The 22844-nt window shown below is 49.2% G+C and overlaps 1 protein-coding gene across 38 annotated transcripts in view; it reads right to left on the bottom strand.

Annotated features, from left to right (window-relative positions):
- The window catches only part of CLASP2 (cytoplasmic linker associated protein 2), a 1832463-nt gene that overhangs the window by 879878 nt on the left and 929741 nt on the right, over positions 1-22844 (bottom strand). The window lies entirely within an intron of this gene.

The raw sequence follows: 22844 nt of genomic DNA, 5'->3' as shown, positions 1-22844 counted from the left end.
CTGGCTTGGCAGTTCGGGCTGGACTGTACCCATGAGGCACAGGGTCAAGACTGATTTGCATATGGCTAGGTTCAAACTGGAACGGCATGGTGAGCAAAAAAACGATGGATTTAGGCCCAGATCTCTGTACTGGGGTGAATGTATGACATTGTTCTGCATTCTGTCCATCGCCTGTTGTGTTTGCATTTGTCACCCCGAGTGGGAAGGGGATGCCCAGACGTGGGTCCCATGCTCTCCATGCCACTGGAATCAAGCTATCCTGGCTGAAGAGGGGTGAAACCCTGAAACCGGTCCTAGGATGCTTGTTTCCAGTCCAGGGAGGACCTGGCTTGGCAGTTCGGGCTGGACTGTACCCATGAGGCACAGGGTCAAGACTGATTTGCATATGGCTAGGTTCAAACTGGAACGGCATGGTGAGCAAAAAAACGATGGATTTAGGCCCAGATCTCTGTACTGGGGTGAATGTATGACATTGTTCTGCATTCTGTCCATCGCCTGTTGTGTTTGCATTTGTCACCCCGAGTGGGAAGGGGATGCCCAGACGTGGGTCCCATGCTCTCCATGCCACTGGAATCAAGCTATCCTGGCTGAAGAGGGGTGAAACCCTGAAACCGGTCCTAGGATGCTTGTTTCCAGTCCAGGGAGGACCTGGCTTGGCAGTTCGGGCTGGACTGTACCCATGAGGCACAGGGTCAAGACTGATTTGCATATGGCTAGGTTCAAACTGGAACGGCATGGTGAGCAAAAAAACGATGGATTTAGGCCCAGATCTCTGTACTGGGGTGAATGTATGACATTGTTCTGCATTCTGTCCATCGCCTGTTGTGTTTGCATTTGTCACCCCGAGTGGGAAGGGGATGCCCAGACGTGGGTCCCATGCTCTCCATGCCACTGGAATCAAGCTATCCTGGCTGAAGAGGGGTGAAACCCTGAAACCGGTCCTAGGATGCTTGTTTCCAGTCCAGGGAGGACCTGGCTTGGCAGTTCGGGCTGGACTGTACCCATGAGGCACAGGGTCAAGACTGATTTGCATATGGCTAGGTTCAAACTGGAACGGCATGGTGAGCAAAAAAACGATGGATTTAGGCCCAGATCTCTGTACTGGGGTGAATGTATGACATTGTTCTGCATTCTGTCCATCGCCTGTTGTGTTTGCATTTGTCACCCCGAGTGGGAAGGGGATGCCCAGACGTGGGTCCCATGCTCTCCATGCCACTGGAATCAAGCTATCCTGGCTGAAGAGGGGTGAAACCCTGAAACCGGTCCTAGGATGCTTGTTTCCAGTCCAGGGAGGACCTGGCTTGGCAGTTCGGGCTGGACTGTACCCATGAGGCACAGGGTCAAGACTGATTTGCATATGGCTAGGTTCAAACTGGAACGGCATGGTGAGCAAAAAAACGATGGATTTAGGCCCAGATCTCTGTACTGGGGTGAATGTATGACATTGTTCTGCATTCTGTCCATCGCCTGTTGTGTTTGCATTACTCACAGGATCAAGGCTTCTAATTTGACACAGCAATAAGTCATGGCTTACTATTTGACGTGTCATTAAATTGGACCAAATTCCAGTGCCGGGGGCCTGACCAAGGTGGCTAAGATGGCCGCAGCAGTGTGAAGCAGCTCCCGACCTCCTTTAAAACCACTTTTTATTTTTACAGTTTTATATAGCGCAAACTTGACCCGCAGTTATCACAGTGCTTTACATGAGCACCAGTTGCATTGCAGATTGACACTTACATTTTTTTTTTTTATTTAGGCACGGGGAAATTAAGTGATTTTCCCAGATCACAAGATGTTTGAGTCTCACGCAAGATTAACCTGGTTCCCCAGCTTCCAAGTCGGTCGCCCTAGACGTTAAGCCACACCATCTCCCTATCCCCACACCCTTGTTCATCCTGGCCAGCCACACTTCCATCATTGGGACCTGCACCCGCTCCTTGACTGTCCCGGGATGAGTGCAGCTGAATTTGCCTGCTGAGGACCTCAGGAGGTGCCAGTTGCGGAGAACTGCAAGCCTCGAGGCGATGGCCTGCATTTACCACGGCCGGCAGTGGCCTCACACACAGCTGCTTCTCCTGCGGACAGTGACAGGCTTTTTCGCTGTGCATGAGACAACACGGCTCCTGCCACTGACAGCGTGGTTGGCCCCGGACGCCCAAAGGGCCTCTCTTCATGTTTCCTCCTCCTCCTCCCCCATAGACGTTCTGAGGTCTTCAGTCAGGGGCTGTGTTTGCCAGAGATTTCCTAACTGCCATTGGGCCGATCCAGAGGACAACCTACCTTCCTGCCTCCCGATGTGGCACCTGCACCCTCTCCTGCCCTCATGGGAGGGCCCACATGCATAGTATCGGTCAGCGGCGGCATTCACCTTTCTAGCTGTTTCACTGCGAAGGCCAGCGATGGGACCCAGACACCGGTTGGACCGTGCTGGCCAGCAACTGTAGTAACGAACAGCTGGAGACCCCAGGGCCTGCACTGGCGATAAAGAGTGGACCACCAGCCCTCTGGTTATTGTTTCACGCACCAGGTGAGTGCGGGGGATGGATGGCTCAGCCAGACATGCTATCCACCCCCACTTGGAAAAAGTGCCTTCCCCAAACACTCTCACAGCCTGCCCTTTCTCTCAGTGGACCAGGATACATCCAGTGTTGCATGTTCAGTGAACTCTACTGCTCTGTGCGTGGTGACTGGGAAGTGAGACAGAGCTGAATTGGGAAGCTAATGCCCAAAGTGGCAAAGGGGTGACCCTGCGGTGAGGCTGTGACAGGAAAGAGTGGGGCCTCTTCCAGTTCCAGTATTCTTCGGGCCCCCTGCACCCCTTGGGGTGTATGTACCCATTAAGGGAAGTGGGCACTAGCCTACGAGTTGCCGGCCCACCCCAGAGATGGCCCATACCTAGATGCCAATTCCAGGGCTGCACTGGGGAGGCCTGTTCTTTTGCAAGGGACCTGGCCGCTATTGCTGCCGGAGGGTAAGCAGGACAGGGTGCTGCTGCTCCCATTGCGTTGGCTTCTGGAACTGGATTCACTGTGACTACAATGGGTAAAGACAGGCTCCAGACTGTGCATGGCCAAGCCAAGATGGACCAGTTCACCGGGCAGCGGAGGAGGCCTGACCTGCTCTTCAGCAGTGGCCTCCCAGACAACTGCACAACTGGATCTTGCTACCATCCTCTAGGCCATCCAGGACTTGAAAAGTGCACTGGAAGCTAAAAGTGGGTGAGGTGCAAATAGATGTTTAGCTACTCCAACAAGATCTCAGAATTGTTGCAGCCCGTGTCACTTAAGGTGAACACTGCATATTCTCAGTGAAAGACTATGTGATTGTCCTGAAGCAGAAGGCCGCTGGTCTGCTCTCATCCATGGCGGAAAGAGCACAGGATGCTGAAAATCCATCTTGTCACACTAATCTTCGGTTCACTGGGTTCCCCGAGGGGTCCGAGGCCTTGGACACTGCAAAATTCCAGAATAACTGGCTTCTCTGGGGTTTCAGAGACTGCACTTTCTCTATGATTCGTCGTAAAAAGGGCCCATCGATCCTTGGCTCCGTGCCCCACCCCCGGGGCACTGGCCTGTAGGCTAATCGCTAGAATACTCAATTTCCGTGACACTGATGCCATCCTCAGGGGGGCCCATAAAGAGATTGATCTCTGCTATCAAAAGTCCCACATAATATTTCCTGACTACACTAAAGCGATCCAATAACGCTGTCACTATTTCATCGAAGTCAAACAACAACTCAGAGCAATCAATCTCCACTACATGCTCCTCTCTTCCCTGCAAAATTGAAAGTACTTTTTAATTCACAGTCCACATTTTTTGGGATTCCTGAACAGTCCCAGGAGTGGACAAAGGAGAAGAAGGATCTGTGGGCACTGCCTGGAGTGGTGGGTCCAGGAGATGGGCCGCTGTAGGGCGCCGTCAGTCCCAACCCAAGAATATAAAGGAAGAGGCGCACAGGAGTTTTAAAAATATTAATTAGTACATTGCTGTAAAGTTCTACTTTACCAGAAAGGTGTCCATCTCCAAGACCTGGAGGCTTGAATTTGTACCCTAGAGCATTGGGCCATGGACCACTATTCTCCCGAACACACACAGCGTGTTGTGGCGGTTAGAGCCTGATGCAGCAGATTTCATTGAGGGCCAGACAGTACTGGAGGGCAAGGACACAGAAAATATATGAACACAGAGATAAATCAGGGAAGCTCCTGTACTGGTTGGCTGCCCGAGTCTTAGCGCCTAGAGTGATAACCCAGATTACGGACATAGAGGGCCAATGGCTGATGTGCACCCCTGACACTGTGCAGGTGTTTGCTATCTTTTACCGGGATCTGTCTGCCAGCAGACCACGACACATTTGGGAGCTGGACAATTCCGTTGCCTTCTATTAATCTCTTATTGGCCCAAGACCTACACCAACCCATTACGGTGGACGAGATAGAGGCTGCACTGTCCGCCACTTCAACGGGACCAATGGATATCCGGTGGAATACTATCAGAGGTTCCGCACTAAACTGGCACCCTTTCTGCTCTAACTGTATTCCGAGGATGACTCAAAGGGGGGCCTTCCCATAAGGGGCTTGAATTGTCCTCCACAGAGTTTACCCCTAAACCAGGCCACCCTCAGCACCAATGTCCCTCTTGCAAGCCCATATCATTAATTAATTCTGAGGTTAAAATATTTGCCAAAATTCTAGCCAACCTTTTGCAACATGCCCTTCACCATCTGGTCCACCGTGATCAATGTGGGTTTATGTTGGGGCGGAGTAGTCGGTGCTACATCAGGAGTGTCCAGGTGGCCCTCTTGCACACCCCATCTCCGCCATACCTCTGCACTGGTCCTGATAGATTTCAAGAAAGAATTTGACATGGTGGACTGATCTTTTTTTCATGGTGTCCTGGAACGTGCTGGGCCTCGGGCTTATTTTCATCGACTCACTTGTGTCCTCTACTGCCAGCCCTTTGCGCAAGTTAATGGGACCCTTTCTGCTCCCTTCACTATCCGGAAAGGCTCCTGCCAGGGTTGCCCTCTTTTCCCTCTACTAATCAAACTCCTGCCACGGCTCCTTCACTGCGATGCCCAGTTTCGGGGGTCGTTCCGGTGTGATGGGCCAGAGGAAAGAATTGTGCTATATGCGGACAACATACTGCTTTTCCTGGCTGATCCCCAAACTTTGGGGTCCTGGTTTCTCACTGTACTCAGCTACACGTGGAAGCCTCTGGCCTCCACATGAACAGTTCTAAATCCTTATTGGTGCTGATTCAAGGGAATGCAAGTGTCCACTACTGGTAAGCTGACATTCCAATATGCCGTCTTTCCTTCTATTTGCTTCATGAGATCTCGAGGCATCTTAATTTGGCATCTCTGGTGGCGACCTTGATGCAAGTCATCTAGAGATGAGCACAGCTCTCACCCCATGCCCTGGGCTTCATAGCTCTTTTAAAGATGATAACGATTTTCCCTTGCTTCCTCTACACCTCCAGCATTTGCTGCTCCTGATTCAAAGTCAGTGGTTTCATAGCCTCGATTCCGTCATTCATGCGTTTCTGTGGTCAGGCTGAAGCATTGGCACTGCCTTTGTTAACTGTCGGCAATCCCAGAATGAAGAGGGCCTAGGGATGGTCGACAATATCATGCAAATCCTATACAATGCACCGATACCCCAGTCCCTCCTTCGACTTCTTGGTTGGAACCGTTGGCTGACTGGGCAAACTCCCCTGTGGAAGGGTAAGTGGTTAAGTCACACATCAGGCCCTAGAGCTGTTTTATAAATGGGACAATATAGGCATTACGGTTCTAGGGGACGTGTGGACAGGGAACCACACACTGGCTTTCCAGGAACTGCAAGACCAATATCATCTTACCCAGATGCAATTTCAAAAGTACTTACAATTGCAAAAGGCCCTTGTTTCCAATTATCCCCCCAAACACCGGAAGCTCCGAGTTCAATCCCCTTGAACCCAGGTTACTGACAGGATGTATTGGTCGGGGCACCATTTCCCACGCTTATCACTCCCTAATTGTTAATGCCATGAGCTGCTTTGATATACTTAAACAATATTGGGAGGAATGGCCCCACATGTATAAGCCATCTCCACACGCTTCAGATTGACACAACTGAATTATCTCCACTTGACCTACATGACCCCAGTACGACTTCATTCAGCTGGTAAGACCTCCCCCCCTGCTAATTTTTACCATGTGATGATATCGTACTGGCAGAGGATACAACAAGAACTCTCAGAAGTGTTGGATCGACCCCTAGATCTCTCTACTAGAGTAGCCCTCCTAGGCATTAAGGAAGATCATGGTGGCCCACTGGTTTATTGTAGTTGCCTCTTTCATTGCCAAACATGATATTGCCCAGAAGTGGAACTCCCTTGGCGGAGTGGAGAGCAGGCATGAACTGGTAGGCCCAGCAGGAAAAGCTTTTTAAACGCTGCTTGAAGCTGTCTGCAAAAACATGAGAACATTTATCCTCATGCTGTGGACTTGTCCATCCTTGACTACCTACTGGCAGGCAATACTCTTTCACTTCACTGGGGCTATGTGATGGGATGTCCCAATGGAGATTAGACAGGTGTTACTCTGACTACTCCCATCCCCAGCAAAAACTAAATTGAGCAGGAAATGTGTTGCTTTGGGTCTGGTGCTGGCTTAGAGACGTATTGCCATCACATGGCTTAGTCCTACAAACCCCACCTACAGGACATGGGTTAAAAGATGTCTGTGAGTGGGCAACGGCAGAGAGGGTGCGAATGAGACATGCAGAGAGATGCAAAACCTGAAGATGATCTGATAGCCGGTCGTTCATAGTGTCAGAACTGAGAGAGCCGCAGGGGGAGCCTGTGTGAGGAGGTGCAGCTGCCAGGTTGACAGTTGAATGACATGTACATTGATGTAGCCTTTGACTTCTGAGAGTACTAGAATCACTCAATGGTTATACCTCTAACTGTATTATGCTGGCCTAACACGAAAGCAAGTTAAGAGGGAGGGAGATTTTAAATTGCTATATCTAGGCAGGGATGCAAATTAGATGATGCATAGAACTTTTTCTCCTGTTTAGCTTAATTGTGACTGGAGTCTGACAAATGTCTAGTTGGAATACTGTTGTGGGTTTTAGCCCCATCTTTGAGAAACTGGCAATTTAGACTGAGCAATGGGATGTGGTTCATGTATACTTCCAGGGACTATGTGGTGGGATGTGGGATGTTTATAAATGGACTCCTTCTGTTATAAACTGTCTTATGTAATACCTTTAAATGCCAATAAAGATATTTTTTTTAAAACATGAGAAGATTTGAGGTAAAGGACTGCTATGGTTTGGATCTGTAATCTTTAAATAAGACATATGTACTGTGGTGCGATTGAGTTAATGATGGTGTAATGCTTCTAGTGCACGTGAAAAACAAAGATTAGTTAATAAAAAAAATAGTTCTGAATTCGAGCAAGAGTTTATATCCCTCAAACCTGCCCAAAAATGCAACCAACAATCTAAAACATAAGTTTATACAGGAGCACCTATAAACTGCCTACAGGCCAATACCATGGCAAAATCAATGGTAACCTAAATAATGAGCTCATGTTTCCTCTCAATAGCTCCCAACTGTATTATCTCCTTGACAGTATTTTTAGTATCTTGCATTTACAGCTACAAGTTATCCACCTCACCATCAAGACTCATTTTCTCATCACCATGGTTATTAATGTGAAAATCACAGTCCAGTCATCGGTTGAAAATTATAAAAAGTTAGCATCCAGTTTCACATGTTGCATGACTCCATATAGAACAAACATACCTCTACCAGGAAGTCTCTACCCCCATTTCCTGTCTCTGTCCACCACCACTCCAGACCTGTGTCCATCCATTGCTACTGCAGACATTTTTCATCGACAAACCCCATTCTGAATTTGAAATCCCCCCTAATTCTTGCTATTTACTTTGATGGCCACTTAACACACCATCTTTCTAACCCTGAACATTCTTCATCTGAATAACTCTTTACTTGATACGCTAAAAATTGAACCTCATGACATACTCCCTCTCCTGACCTGTATATAAACAACACCCTTTCCGCCTGTGTACCCCACGCTCTCCTTTGTATCTAATGCTGCACCTAATATTACCTCTTCTATTAAGAGTTCCCACTCCCTCCTACATCATATGACGTCTCACCCACTTACTTCGCAAAAATCCCTCTGCAAGCCTGTGGCTCTGTCAAGAATTCCTGTCATGCGAGGGGAGGAAAACGGTAACCAGCGAAAACGGACTACATCTCCCAGGATGCTTAGCGGTTGAGAGGTTATGTAAACAGGAGAGCTGTTACATAACTCAAGGAAAACACGCCCTTATGTAAACAGGAGAGCTGTTACATAACTCAAGGAAAACACGCCCTTATGTAAACAGGAGAGCTGTTACATAACTCAAGGAAAACACGCCCTTATGTAAACAGGAGAGCTGTTACATAACTCAAGGAAAACATGCCCTTATGTAAACAGGAGAGCTGTTACATAACTCAAGGAAAACACGCCCTATAAAGGGAGGAACCGGGAGGTACAACGCTGTCGGATATTGTGTTTACACCGACGTACCTGCTTAGTGAAGAGCAGTGTTCCGGAGTGGTGCTCCAGTAAGGCAAGAACGGAGGTAGGTCGAGTCGTTACTCCCTGGGCCGTGTCTTGCCCCATCGTCACCTGTGAAGGACCCGGAAGCTCTACCGGATAACCATTGAGCTTCGCTTTTTGACTCGGCTGAGTCAAAGCGCAGTGGCGCTTTTGCTGGTTGGAGTCGTAACTCCCAGCCCGACCAGAGATACAGGGACTGCCAGCTGTAACGCACACCAGGAGGTGTTTGCCGCGTTACAGACTCGGAAGTCCACAGGATCGATCGAGCGGCTGCTCTCGGTTCAGTCTTCTTTGCTTGTGATTGGGGTATCGGTGACGCATCACCAGGAGGTGACTCCGCGTCCCGGTGCAGTCTGAGGAAGAGGTTGAGCGGCTGCTCCCTTCAGGTAGAGACCCCGGCTGGGTGTTTCCCTGACTCCTCGATTCTCCCCAACACTCTTCGTGCCCCTCACAGCCTACCGATTGGCATTGTCGGCCATTTCATTTCTGCCCTCTGTTGGCATACGCCGGGATCGGCGTATATGCAGAGGACGGTTAGGACCATCCGTGCTGTGGGCTGGTAACGTACTTAGCCTGGAGGATTCCAGTGACTATAACCTTTGTTTATTCCTTGTATTATTTTTGCCTTCATTAAAATAACTAAACCTTCACAAGTGGTTGCGTTCTCATTATCGTGTCTGTTAAACGATCCTGAGACGTTCAGGGCGTTACAAAATATCCGACCTTAATAACACTAACTGTCTCCCGGTCGATAACAGACATGGCAACACTTGATGATGTGCTGGCTGCTTTAGCGACCGTGCAAATTGAATTGGCTGCCTCCAGGCAAGAAACAGCCGATGTAAAAACCAGACTGGATGCTATCCAATTGGACCCGCTCACGCCCAGCACCTCCCTCACGAACCAGACCCCTGCGGTAGTAGTGGAAATGCCGGTAGCCGTCCCCTTGGCAACACCAGAGAGGTACAGTGGGGATCCTAACACAGTGCAGGTATTCCTCACACAAGTGGCGCTTCATTTATCGTGCAAACCAAGGGCGTTCCCCACGAGTCAGGCTCGTGTGGCTTTCCTTATATCCTATTTGGCTGGAAATGCGGCACAATGGGCCGTACCTCTGGTGAGCAGGGACGACCCCATCTTATGTGATTGGGGTGCTTTTCGCGAGGAATTCCTGAAAGTCTTCGACAGAAGGGCTGACTCGTACACGGCGGACCGTGAAATGCTTGAGTTGAGACAGGGATCCAACGACCTGGTGCAGTATCTCAACGCGTTCCGAAGGCTGGTTGCGGAAACCAAGTGGCCTGTTGCTAAACAGACGGCGCTCTTCCATCACGGGCTGTGTGATGAGCTCAAGGACGCCGTGGCTCATATTGACCCACAACCCAAGACATGTGAGGGCCTTATCAACCTGGTATTACGGCTGGAACATAGGCTAAGTGAAAGAAAGGGGGATCATGGGAGAAAAGGAAACTCCCTTCCATCCTATGTGACAGTGGGAAGTCCTGAAACTTCCACCGCATCCAAGGGAGAACCCATGGACATCGGCGCAATACGAGCGAGCCTCACAGCCACGGAGAAAGAGTCACGCCGTAAACAAGGATTGTGCCTATATTGTGGCAAAAAAGGCCACTACGTACGTGAATGCCCTGCCAAACCGAAGACGTCACGTTATCGGGCCAACCGGTCGGTAACAGCCGTGGTGGACGTACCGGCGGAAAACTAGAGGACTCCCAGACCAAAGAAAGGGCATCTCGGAGTCACTCATCCATCCCTTCACTTTCCAACTCGGTCACTAAGGGACAACGACACCTGTTTCTCACAGTGCACGTGGGAGTGCATGACCAGTGGATACCCGTTGTGGCCATGGTGGATTCAGGGGCCACTGGCATGTTTATGGACCACAACGAGGCATGCAGGCTAGGGCTAGTGCTTCTTCCCAAAGCTGTACCCGAAGACGTCTATGCTGTAGACGGAAGGCGATTGGTGACGGGGCCCATCGGGCAGCACACGGGGGTCCTTCCGATGAGATGTGGGAGGAACCATTTGGAACAAATCGATTTTAACATCATCCGAGCGCCCCAATATGGCGTCATATTGGGATTGCCGTGGCTACAGAAACACAACCCCTCTGTGGATTGGCCAACACATCGCATCGAACTGACGTCACCGTATTGCATCCTGCATTGTGGAATAAGAACGGAATCCCTTGACGCAGATGAGAGCGGGAGTCAGACGGTGGCTACAGCGGCAGAAAAAGATGTGGCTCTCCCCCAGGCTTATCACAGTTTTGAGGATGTATTTGATGAGGTGAAGGCCGAAGTGCTACCACCACATAGACAGTTTGACTGCCAGATCGACCTGGTGCCAGGGGCCAGCGTTCCCAGCGGCAGGCTGTATGCCCTGACGGAGCCTGAAAACGTGCATCTCCGGGGGTACCTGGATAAACTCCTCAAGCTAGGATTCATCCGCCCGTCCAAGTCTCCGGCCGCCTCGCCACTCTTCTTCATCCCGAAGGCTAATGGGGAGCTGAGAGCCTGTGTGGACTTTAGGGCATTGAATGCGATAACCGTAAAGAATCGGTACCCCTTGCCTCTCATCAGTGTACTTCTGGAACAGGTCAAGAAAGCTCGTATCTACACCAAGTTGGACTTGAAAGGGGCATACCATCTGGTGCGCATGAGGGACGGAGACGAGTGGAAGACCGCCTTTAAGACCAGGTTCGGCCTTTTTGAGTACCTCGTCATGCCGTTCGGTCTGTGCAACGCCCCGGCAGCCTTTCAGTACTTTTTGAATGAGGTATTCAGAGAGGAGTTGGATATCTACGTGGTCGTATATATCGACGACATCCTCATCTATTCGTCCAGTGTGGAGGAGCACGTACACCACGTCAAAGCTGTGCTCCAAAAGCTGAGGGAAAACATGCTGTTTTGTAAACTCAGCAAGTGTGACTTCCACGTCACATCCGTGGAATTCCTCGGAGTGATGCTGAGTCCAGAGGGACAGGAGATGGCAGAACGAAAGATCAAGGCGGTGAAAGAATGGCCGGTGCCCCAAAGCGTGAAGGACGTCCAAAGTTTCATTGGCTTCGCCAACTTTTACAGGCGGTTTATAGATGGATTTTCAGGATTGGTGGCCCCAATCACACAGCTACTGAGGAAGTCCAAGGAGTTTGTCTGGTCCCCTGAAGCGAACAAAGCCTTTGAGGCCCTGAAAAGCGCCTTTGGTAAGGCGCCGGTGTTGGCTCACCCCGATCTGGATCTCCCCTACGTGGTGGAAGCGGACGCATCGGATGTGGCGCTGGGGGCTATCTTGTCCCAACGCAACCACGACACAGGGGTGCTTCATCCCGTTGCGTACATGTCCCGCAAACTCAACGACGCCGAACGCAACTACCATATTGCGGAGAAGGAGCTTCTCGCAATCAAGGACGCCTTCACCGAATGGAGGCATTGGTTGATGGGGGCAAGACATGTGGTATCGGTGTACACGGACCATCGGAACCTACAGTTCATGACGGCCACAAGACACCTTTCTCCCAGACAGCTGCGGTGGATGATCTTCTTTGCGGGGTTCAACTTCCGCATCACATATCGGCCGGGGACGGAAAACCGAAAGGCGGACGCCCTGTCCCGTCAATCTGCAGTTAAGGAACCATTGCCTGCGACCGAGCATTCCATCATTTCCCCGAGGATGGTATTGGGGGTTATCCAACCGGATACTTTCCTGAGGGGAATAAAGAGAGGGATCAGGTCATTCGCATGGCGGAGGTGGCTCCTTAGTCACAGAGAATGGCAGCTGAAGGACGGGATACCCCTGAAGGGCAGGTGCCTATTGATACCCACGCCTAGGCTAAGGAAACAAGCATTCATCTGGTGCCATGACTCTCCATGCGCAGGTCATTTGGGCTTTGAAAAAACGGTGGCTAGCATGGGACGGCATTTCTGGTGGCCAACCATGAGAGTGGATGTCAGGAGGTGGGGACAGGAGTGTCCTACGTGTGCTACCATGAAGGCCGACCATGGCCGAACCCAAGGGCTCTTACATCCACTTCCGACCCCGGATATACCATGGGATAGCATATCACTGGACTTCGTGGTGGGCCTACCGGTAGACCAGGGGATGACGGCAATACTGGTGGTGGTGGATTACTTGACGAAAATGGGGCACTTCATCCCCTGCAAGAGAGTCCCTACGGCCGGGGAATTGGCGTCACTACTCCTAAAGAATGTGGTACGACTGCATGGATTACCTGGGGTGATCGTGTCGGACCGGGGGTCGCAGTTTACTGCGCAATTCTGGAAGACTTGGTGCACTGCGCTGCATGTTAAGACCGCCCTGTCCACCAGCTACCACCCTCAAACGGACGGCCAAACCGAGCGCCTGAACCGAACGCTCAAACAGTATCTGCGATGTTTTGTGGACCAGGGCAGGGAAGAATGGGTCGACTTGCTATGGGTTGCAGAGATAGCCTATAACAACGCCACTCACAGCTCCACACAGTCATCTCCGTTCTATAGCAACTATGGCCAACATCCCAGGTTCTTGCCATTTCTACATCCGTTCAGAGAGGACAGGATTCCCGCCACAGCGGACAGGGTGGCACACATAAAAGACACGTTGATGCGCTCAAGGGCTGTCCTAATAGAGGCCAAGAGAAGATACAAGGCTGCGGCAGACAGGAAGAGAAGGCCCGGGCCACTGTACCGCACTGGAGACTACGTCTGGATATCCACAAGAAACATGAGGTTTCGAAAGAACAGTGTGTTCCATCCCAAGTACATGGGCCCCTATCGAATTACCAAGTGTATGGGTCCCGTGAACGTGATGGTGTGCTTGCCCCAGTCATTGCGGATACACCCTGTCTTTCATGTATCATTGCTCAAACCAGCACCCTCCAAGCCGTCTGGGACACCTAGGCCGGTATGCGTGGAGTCGGAGGTGGAGTATGAAGTGTCGGGCATACGGGCGTCCAAATGGCGCAGGGGGAAGCTGTGGTACCTGGTTGCGTGGAAAGGCTATGGCCCGGAGGAGCAGTCATGGGAACCGGCTGAAGGGGTTCATGCTCCGCGCTTGGTCTCCTTGTTCCATCGGCGTTTTCCTGCCAGCGCTGGACCCGTGGGGAGCCGCTGAGAGGGAGGATGTACTGTCAAGAATTCCTGTCATGCGAGGGGAGGAAAACGGTAACCAGCGAAAACGGACTACATCTCCCAGGATGCTTAGCGGTTGAGAGGTTATGTAAACAGGAGAGCTGTTACATAACTCAAGGAAAACACGCCCTTATGTAAACAGGAGAGCTGTTACATAACTCAAGGAAAACACGCCCTTATGTAAACAGGAGAGCTGTTACATAACTCAAGGAAAACACGCCCTTATGTAAACAGGAGAGCTGTTACATAACTCAAGGAAAACACGCCCTTATGTAAACAGGAGAGCTGTTACATAACTCAAGGAAAACATGCCCTTATGTAAACAGGAGAGCTGTTACATAACTCAAGGAAAACACGCCCTATAAAGGGAGGAACCGGGAGGTACAACACTGTCGGATATTGTGTTTACACCGACGTACCTGCTTAGTGAAGAGCAGTGTTCCGGAGTGGTGCTCCAGTAAGGCAAGAACAGAGGTAGGTCGAGTCGTTACTCCCTGGGCCGTGTCTTGCCCCATCGTCACCTGTGAAGGACCCGGAAGCTCTACCGGATAACCATTGAGCTTCGCTTTTTGACTCGGCTGAGTCAAAGCGCAGTGGCGCTTTTGCTGGTTGGAGTCGTAACTCCCAGCCCGACCAGAGATACAGGGACTGCCAGCTGTAACGCACACCAGGAGGTGTTTGCCGCGTTACAGACTCGGAAGTCCACAGGATCGATCGAGCGGCTGCTCTCGGTTCAGTCTTCTTTGCTTGTGATTGGGGTATCGGTGACGCATCACCAGGAGGTGACTCCGCGTCCCGGTGCAGTCTGAGGAAGAGGTTGAGCGGCTGCTCCCTTCAGGTAGAGACCCCGGCTGGGTGTTTCCCTGACTCCTCGATTCTCCCCAACACTCTTCGTGCCCCTCACAGCCTACCGATTGGCATTGTCGGCCATTTCATTTCTGCCCTCTGTTGGCATACGCGGGATCGGCGTATATGCAGAGGACGGTTAGGACCATCCGTGCTGTGGGCTGGTAACGTACTTAGCCTGGAGGATTCCAGTGACTATAACCTTTGTTTATTCCTTGTATTATTTTTGCCTTCATTAAAATAACTAAACCTTCACAAGTGGTTGCGTTCTCATTATCGTGTCTGTTAAACGATCCTGAGACGTTCAGGGCGTTACAGGCTCCTCCTGTGGCCACCCGAGTGCTCTGGACAAATACCATATGGGATTCCACTTTGGTCCACTCAACCAGCACTCACTTTCCACTAGCTTCTATTGTTACAATCCTCTACATGCTGGCACTACATCCACTGTCAACACCTCCTCATTATACATTGAGGCTAATGTGTCCTCTCCTCTTTATCCCACTTGCAAACTAAGTCTATCCGAACCATCACATACGCTGGAGGCCTCACTTCTTACTAATCTTTTCAATGCAATGAAATCCCTGATAAACACAATGGATTCACTTGCCAAAAACTTGACCTCCATCTACAACTCTCTCCTAAATCTGCATCACAGGACACTCTTGCACAAAAACCATGTGTAATAACAACTCACATTGATTTCACTCATGTTAATATGCATTCCTGTACGTGACCTAACCAGTTACTACATCCACACAGAACTACACTTCCAAAGACCCACTCCAGGTAAGGAGAGATTAAGGGCTTGTTGAATGGTTATAACTCCAAGATACAGACTACAACGCTTAACGTTAAGGGTCATTGCTTAAATGGCAAGGTGATATAGAAAATATAAATTCCTTGATACCAACCCTATCCTGGCTGGCATACCTTGTAGACTTGCATAAAGTCCAAAACCAAACCTCTTATTGAGATCCCTCTTAATTCCACCACTATGAGAGAATCTCTTCTTCCTCATTACTGTGCATGCTCCTTAAATGTCACTTGGTAGTCAATCATGAAATAGTGACTGCAAACCCCACAGTCGATATTAACCTGGATCTCATGATGCTTATAGAAATTTGGTATAATGAAGGCTCCCAACCGGTCATACGACTACTCCTGCTATCCAATTCCCCATCTTACATTTCGACATTGAAGGAAAAGTGGCTGAAAGAGGGGCTTCAATTGACCATATCTCCTTACTGTGCTATCTCAAGCCCTGCCTGCATTTTAATAACTCACTGCTGATCTTAAATGTAATGCTACTAAGTCAATTAAGTTCATATCATCTACTTTTCATATCATCTCCCCAGAACAACAATTCCTTTCTCTGATGAGATTATCCCTCACATGAGGTCACATCTTTGTTGATAAATTAAAGCTCCAATGGAACAGTTTTAATGACGGCACTTCTTTCTTCTGGCCTCTTTCATTAGTGAAAATGGCCTGTCACAACATTGCTAGAATCGTAAACCCGTCAAAAGCGCCATTCTTGACCTTATCATTAAAAAGGTTTCCATCTCAATTGGACAACCAATGATAGTTGACTGGTCTGATCACTATCACATTCCCTTCTCTATGTTCTTCTTCAGAAAAAGTAGGATGGGCCAACCCAAACACCAGAATAGGTTGTTTCAAGATGTGATGGCCATAAACGGCAATGATCTTGGCTCCAAACTGGCAACCCACTTAAAATTGTATCTTAAAATTCATGATGTGAACAATGATAGCAACCATTTAATGACATTCTGTCTGAAAATAGTCAATTACACTGTTTAATAAGAGAAAAAATAATTAAATGCAAGTGGTCTGCTTTTTGGTACACTAAAGAGCTGATTGAAGAAGGAAAATACTACTTACCCAATATGCATCTGTTCTTGGCATGTAGAGCTGTAGAATCTCATGCTTTGCATAAGATCGCCATCTAGTGTTAGGTCCGGATGTTTGCACTTGTTTTTCTGGAAGAAGTTTTCTCTAGTCACGAGGTAGGGGACTCCTCCCTTAGGTGATATTGAGCATGGTCATCGACTCCATCTTCAGATTGTTTTCCGCAGAGGGTGAGAGAATGGAGTAAAGAATAGAGATGTTCATGCGTAAGTATGTTTAGTAAAACAGAGAACTATAGCAGTTACAGGTACCCGGGGAGGTGGGTGGGCGCATGTGATTCTACAGCTCTACATGTCAAGAACAGATGCATACTGGGTAAGTAGCATTTTCCGTTCGAGGCATGTGAACTGCAGATCACATGCTTTGCATAGACTATACAGCAGTCTCCCCGAAGCGGTGGCTATCCTGTAACTGTTGGAGTTGTCTCAAATAACGTTTTAAGTACTGCTTGACCTACATTAGCTTGTTGTCTTGCTAACACATCTGCACAATAGTGTTTGGTGAATGTGTGTGATGTAGACCATGTTGCAGCTTTGCAGATATCAGCAATAGGGATATTTCCTAAGAAAGCCATAATAGCCCCTAACTTGCGGACTACTATGTGCTCTAGGGGGTACTGCGAGAGTCCTTTTGGCTTTTTGATAACAAATCTGAATACACTTAGCAATTCACCTAGCAATTCCGGATTTGGAGATAGGATTGCCTTTGTGAGGTGATGTAAAAGCTACAAAGAGTTGTTTGGTTTTACGAAATGACTTTGTTCTTTAAGTGTAATACAAAAGAGCTCTTCTCTTCTAAGGTATGTAAAGCTCGTTCTGCAACAGAGTCAGGTTGAGGGAAGAATACAGGTAATTCAACCGACTGATTGATGTGAAATGCAGATACAACCTTAGGTAGGAATTTAGGGCTGGTACGAAGAACCACTTTATCTTTATGTAACTGGAAGAAGGGTTTTTCTACGGTTAGAGCCTGTAGTTCACCCATTCTCCTCAATGAAGTGATTGCAATGAGGAAAGCTGTTTTCCAAGTAAGGAACTGTAGTTCACATTTGTGCATGGGTTCAAATGGCGGACCCATTAGCCTTGTGAGGACTATGTTAAGATTCCATACTGGGGCAGGTGGAAGTCTTGGTGGTATTACCCTTTTTAGCCCTTCCATAAATGCTCTGTGACAGGCACTCGAAATAGCAATGAATGTTGCCTATTTTGGAGGTAAGCTGCTATGGCAGCAAGATGCAGTCTGATGGATGTATAGGTCAATGCTGACTGCTGCAAATGCAATAGGTAGCACAGTATGTTCTGTATGGAAGCATTAAGAGGGTTGATGTGATTGGTATTGCAATAGATAACAAAACGCTTCCATTTGGCTGCGTAGCAGGCCCTTGTGATAGGCTTTCAGGCCTCTCTAATAATGTTCATACAGTCTGGTGGAAGGTTGAGATACCCAAACTCTAGGACTTCAGGAGCCAGATGGCAAGGTTCAGCTGTTTGGTATCTGGGTGTTTGATTTCTCCATGGATCTGTGTGAGGAGAGTTAAATAAAATTTTTGGTGTGGTACCAGAGAGAGTTCCAACAGGGTTGTGAACCAGGGCTGACGTGCCCATGTTGGAGCTACTAGTATCAGCGTGAGTGATGTTTGCCTGAGTTTCCGAACCACTGATGGAATGAGTGGGAGGGGAGGAAAAGCGTAGGCAAATATCCCTGATCAGTTCATCCATAGAGCATTGCCTTTGGACAACCGGTGTGGATACCTGGAGGCGAAGCTTTGGCATTTTGCTTTTTCGGGTGTTGCGAACAAGTCTATGTGAGGGACTCCCCAGGCTTGGAAGTATGGGTGGAGAACTTGAGGGTGAAGTTCCCACTTGTGTATTTGATACCTCTGCCTGCTGAGGAGGTCCACAATCTGATTGTTGACTCCTGGGAGGTCTTCCACTAGGAGATAAATGTTGTGGTGAATAGCCCACTTCCAGATGTCCTGGGTTAAGTGGGACAGTTGGACAGAGTGTGTGATCTTGAAAGAGAGTGGATCTTGAAAGGCTTTGAGAGCTAAAAAGATTGCCCTGATGTGAGAAGTTGGCGCTCTAAATGATTGATGAGGAGCATCTTTTGCTGGTGACTTCACAGCCCTTGCACTGTGTGTTGTTGTAGATGAGCTCCACAGCCAGTAAGGGATGTGTCCGCTGTTAACACTGTCTGTAGAATCGGGTCTATGAACGGCTGCCTTTTTGATAGGTTTTGTGTGTTCCACCACTGCAGAGTGCGATGAGTACGGCTCTTACCAACGCTAGATGGGTTAATAGACCTTGAGACTGGTTCCACTGACTAGCTAAACACTCTTGAAGTGGACACATGTGTAACCTGGCGTGGGAAACCATCATGCAAGATGCCATCATTACCAGCAGTTGCATAAACACTCGAGCCGGAAGTGACGGAGTGGGTTGAAATTTGAGAACAAGCGCCTTAAATCTTTGAATTCTGGCTGCATTGGGATACGCTAGAGCCTTCTGAGTATCTAGAGTGCCTCCTAGGTAATCCTCAACCTTGTGTGGCTGAAGATGTGACTTTAACACACTGACTGAGAACCCTAGCTGTTGAAGCAGCTGAATAGTTACTGAAGTTTGGTTGCGACATTGCTGATATGTCCTGGCCATGATGAGCCAGTCATCCAGATAGGGAAAGACATGTATGCTTTGTCTTCAGAGATGCGCAGCTACTACTGCCAGACATTTTGTGAAGACTCGGGGGGCAGTGATGACTCCGAATGGGACCACCTTGAATTGGTAGTGTTGACCTGCTACCACCAACCTGAGAAATGTGCGGTGAGCAGGATGGATCGGGATATGAAAGGAGGCGTCCTTTAAATCTAGAGTAGAAAGAAAATCGCTTTTTTGCAAAAGAGGCTGTATTTGTTGCAGTGTTACCATGTGGAAGTGGTCTGGCTTATATAAAGGCTGAGTTCTCTGAAATCAAATATGGGTCTGAGAGAACCGTCCTTTTTTGGAATTAGAAAGTAAAAGGAGTACACGCTTGATGTTGAGGTGGTACGGGCTCTATGGCTTGTTTTAGTAGCAGGGATTGTACTTCCTGTTTGAGAAGGTCTATGTGATCCGGTGAAAGTCTGTGCGACTTTGGGGGAATGTTTGGAGGGGTGTTGATGAACTCTTTGGATAGTAACCAGAATGGATCATTTGAAGAACCCATTTGTCTGTTGTTATTGACTGCCACTTTGGTAGAAATTGTGACAGTCTTCCCCCTATAGGTGTTAAGTGGTCGGGCGGAAACGACGGGCAAGACACAGTTTTGTATTGGATGGCATGGTACGTGTATTGGAACCCCTACCTCTGCCCTTGCTATAGTTTCCTCTGTAATTGCCTCGATAGGAACCCTTGGAACCTGAGGGTTGATTATTGCCCTTGTAGGTGGACGCAGTGTCTGAGGAAGTAGTTTTAGATCCTGCACGATAAAAGGAGCAACGAAAGGAACCACGCCCTTGTGGAGACTGAAGTGCTACCATGGATTTAGCTACTTCAGTATCCTTCTTTATTTTATCCAATGAAGTGTCTACCACAGGCCCAAAAAGGTGTTCCTTGTCAAAGGGTGTGTTTAGTATGGAAGTTTGAACCTCCGGTTTAAACCCGGATATGCGCAGCCAGGCGTGTCTTCTTAAAAGAACACTAGTGTTTACTGCTCTGGCAGATCTATCAGCAGCATCTAGGGAGCATCTAATTTGGTTGTTAGAAATTAACTGCCCCTCACGAACCAGGTCTTGCGCTTTTGATTTGAGTTCCTGAGGGAGAAACTAGATGAGGTGCCCTGAAACGCTGCTGGGAGGACGTTGTGTGCCCTGAAACTCTGGCCGACCCATCGTTGCTGCCTTCACGCCCCATTGAACTACCGCTTGCAGGGAGGGCGGGACTGCGAGGACCAGCTTTCCAGCGCCTGGAGCAACATCGGCGCAGCTGGGTCCTCTTCCCTGGACCTCCCCCTTGTTCATCGCAGCGACTCACGGCCCCCGCTTCGCGGGAGCCGCTCGGCGATAAAAACTTGTGGTGCGAGAGATTCTTGTGTGCCCTGAAACGCTTCTGGGAGGACGTTTTGTGCCCTGAAACTCTGGCCGACCCATCGTTGCTGCCTTCACGCCCCTTTGAACTACAGCTTGCAGGGAGGGCGGGACTGCGAGGACCAGCTTTCCAGCGCCTGGAGCAACTTCGGCGCAGCTGGGTCCTCTTCCCTGGACCTCCCCCTTGTTAAACGCGGCGACTCACGGCCCCCGCTTCGCGGGTGCCGCTCGGCGATAAAAACTTGTGGTGCGAGAGATTCTTGTGTGCCCTGAAACGCTGCTGGGAGGACGTTGTGTGCCCTGAAACTCTGGCCGACCCATCGTTGCTGCCTTCACGCCCCATTGAACTACCGCTTGCAGGGAGGGCGGGACTGCGAGGACCAGCTTTCCAGCGCCTGGAGCAACATCGGCGCAGCTGGGTCCTCTTCCCTGGACCTCCCCCTTCCTGTTCTCTCCGGACAAATACGGCCCACTTTCATCGCGCTAGCGGAACGGAGCGCGGTGCGAAGCCCGGGCCAAGGGCGGGCCCGTTGTAGCCCGTTCGAGCCCGAGAGAGTCCGGACCGGGCCACCCCCCTTTCATCCACGGACTTACGTGTATGTTTCAACTGGGCTTTATATATACAGTGTATGCATTTTGTTGGCCGACAGGGTATAGCGGGTGTTAGGCTATTGATTGATATAGCTGTGGGTGCTCTAACGCTTTTCTGCCATATATCTTGTTTAAAGCGTAATGGCTACCAAAGTGGGCAGGAACCTTGCTCAAAATGCTAATCTTACGGGCACTCTAGACAATTTTATAATCAGAGCAAATTCAGTGATCGACCAGGGCATTGTTCTTATGGAACGCAGAGTTTCGCAGGAACTTGCACTGGCTAGACGATCATCCCTGGGTATTTTTGCATCTGCTTGCACCCCCCGAACCAGGGAGGGTACTTCCAACTGCACAGGTGTTAAACCATCTACACTCCCACTGACCCAATTTATAGATGACACACCACAAAGTGATACTATGAGCTGTGATGACTTGCCAACATCACCGAAAGCTAGATCCCCTCCACCGCCGAGTTTCTGGTCCAACCCTGCGTAACAAGAAGGATAAAAACTCTGGGGATGCTTCCCAAAATTAAGTCCAAAGCTCCTAGTGGGAAAAGAACCAATCCCGGGGGAACCAAAACTACAAAACGCCGGGAAAATATAACCACTGTGGCTCCCACTATGCTCACTGAAGATTTTGAGACCTGTACCCTGCACCCAGATTCCATTCCTCTAACGGATGATGTAAGTGCTCCTCCTAACACCTCGCTTCAAGCTGATGGGGCTGTAACAATTTTGCAACTAAATTCATTGTTGCATACCTTACTAGCTCCCCTGGAAAAAAGGTTAGACAGTATAGCAACTCACCTGGCACTGCTTGAGACTCATATTAAGGGCACATTTGGTAATGCTTTTAATAAAACACAAACGCAATGCCCCTGCAATTGTACCCTTAATAGTAGGATGGATGGGTTAACGCATGTTGCTTCTTCCAATTGCTCAAACACCCAGCCACTGATCAACCCCCCTGTAGCAGTACAGGCACCCAGTTCCCAATATTCCAGAAAAGGCTCTTGCGACAAAAGGTAGTGATAATGGAAGACCGATCAGGAGGGGAGGCACGGGAGAGGTACCTGGGCTCACTACGACAATTGATCTACCCCCAGAAGCAAGCCCCTATGTGGCAATACTCACTGGGGTACCTGAGATTAGTGAAGCTACTACGGAGGACTTTAATTCTTTGAAGAACAAGACCATACAATGGTTGTGCATCCATAGGCCCCTGCCCCCTCACGTTAGAAGTGAGATTATCATGGTCAGAAGGGTGGGTTGGATAGGACACACCCCCAAAACTCTTCAAGGTGACTGCGTTATAGTTAACTTCAGGGATCCTAGAACAGTGGAGTATATCTGCAGGTGGGGATCTTCCCGCTCAGAAACTAAAATTGCAGTATGCCCACTTACATCCTTCTATCCTAGTGAATCTCTGATCCGGCAGGAAATCGAATGGACCCATGTACCCTATTCCCGTTGGGGGCGTGGTGGGAAAACAAGGCGAGATGCTTATACCTTGCCTCGCCCTCTCACCCCTCTTTATAACCGAATTAGCCATTTAGATCAGGTTGACTGACTGGTTAGGGCAACTGATGGAACCCAGGAGTCCGATCAGAAAGAGGTAACTTGTGAAGGTAATATGCT

This window comes from Triturus cristatus, chromosome 5_2 (assembly GCF_964204655.1).
Source record: "Triturus cristatus chromosome 5_2, aTriCri1.1, whole genome shotgun sequence".
NCBI lineage: Eukaryota > Metazoa > Chordata > Amphibia > Caudata > Salamandridae > Triturus > Triturus cristatus.
This window is presented reverse-complemented; position numbering and strand designations above follow the sequence as displayed.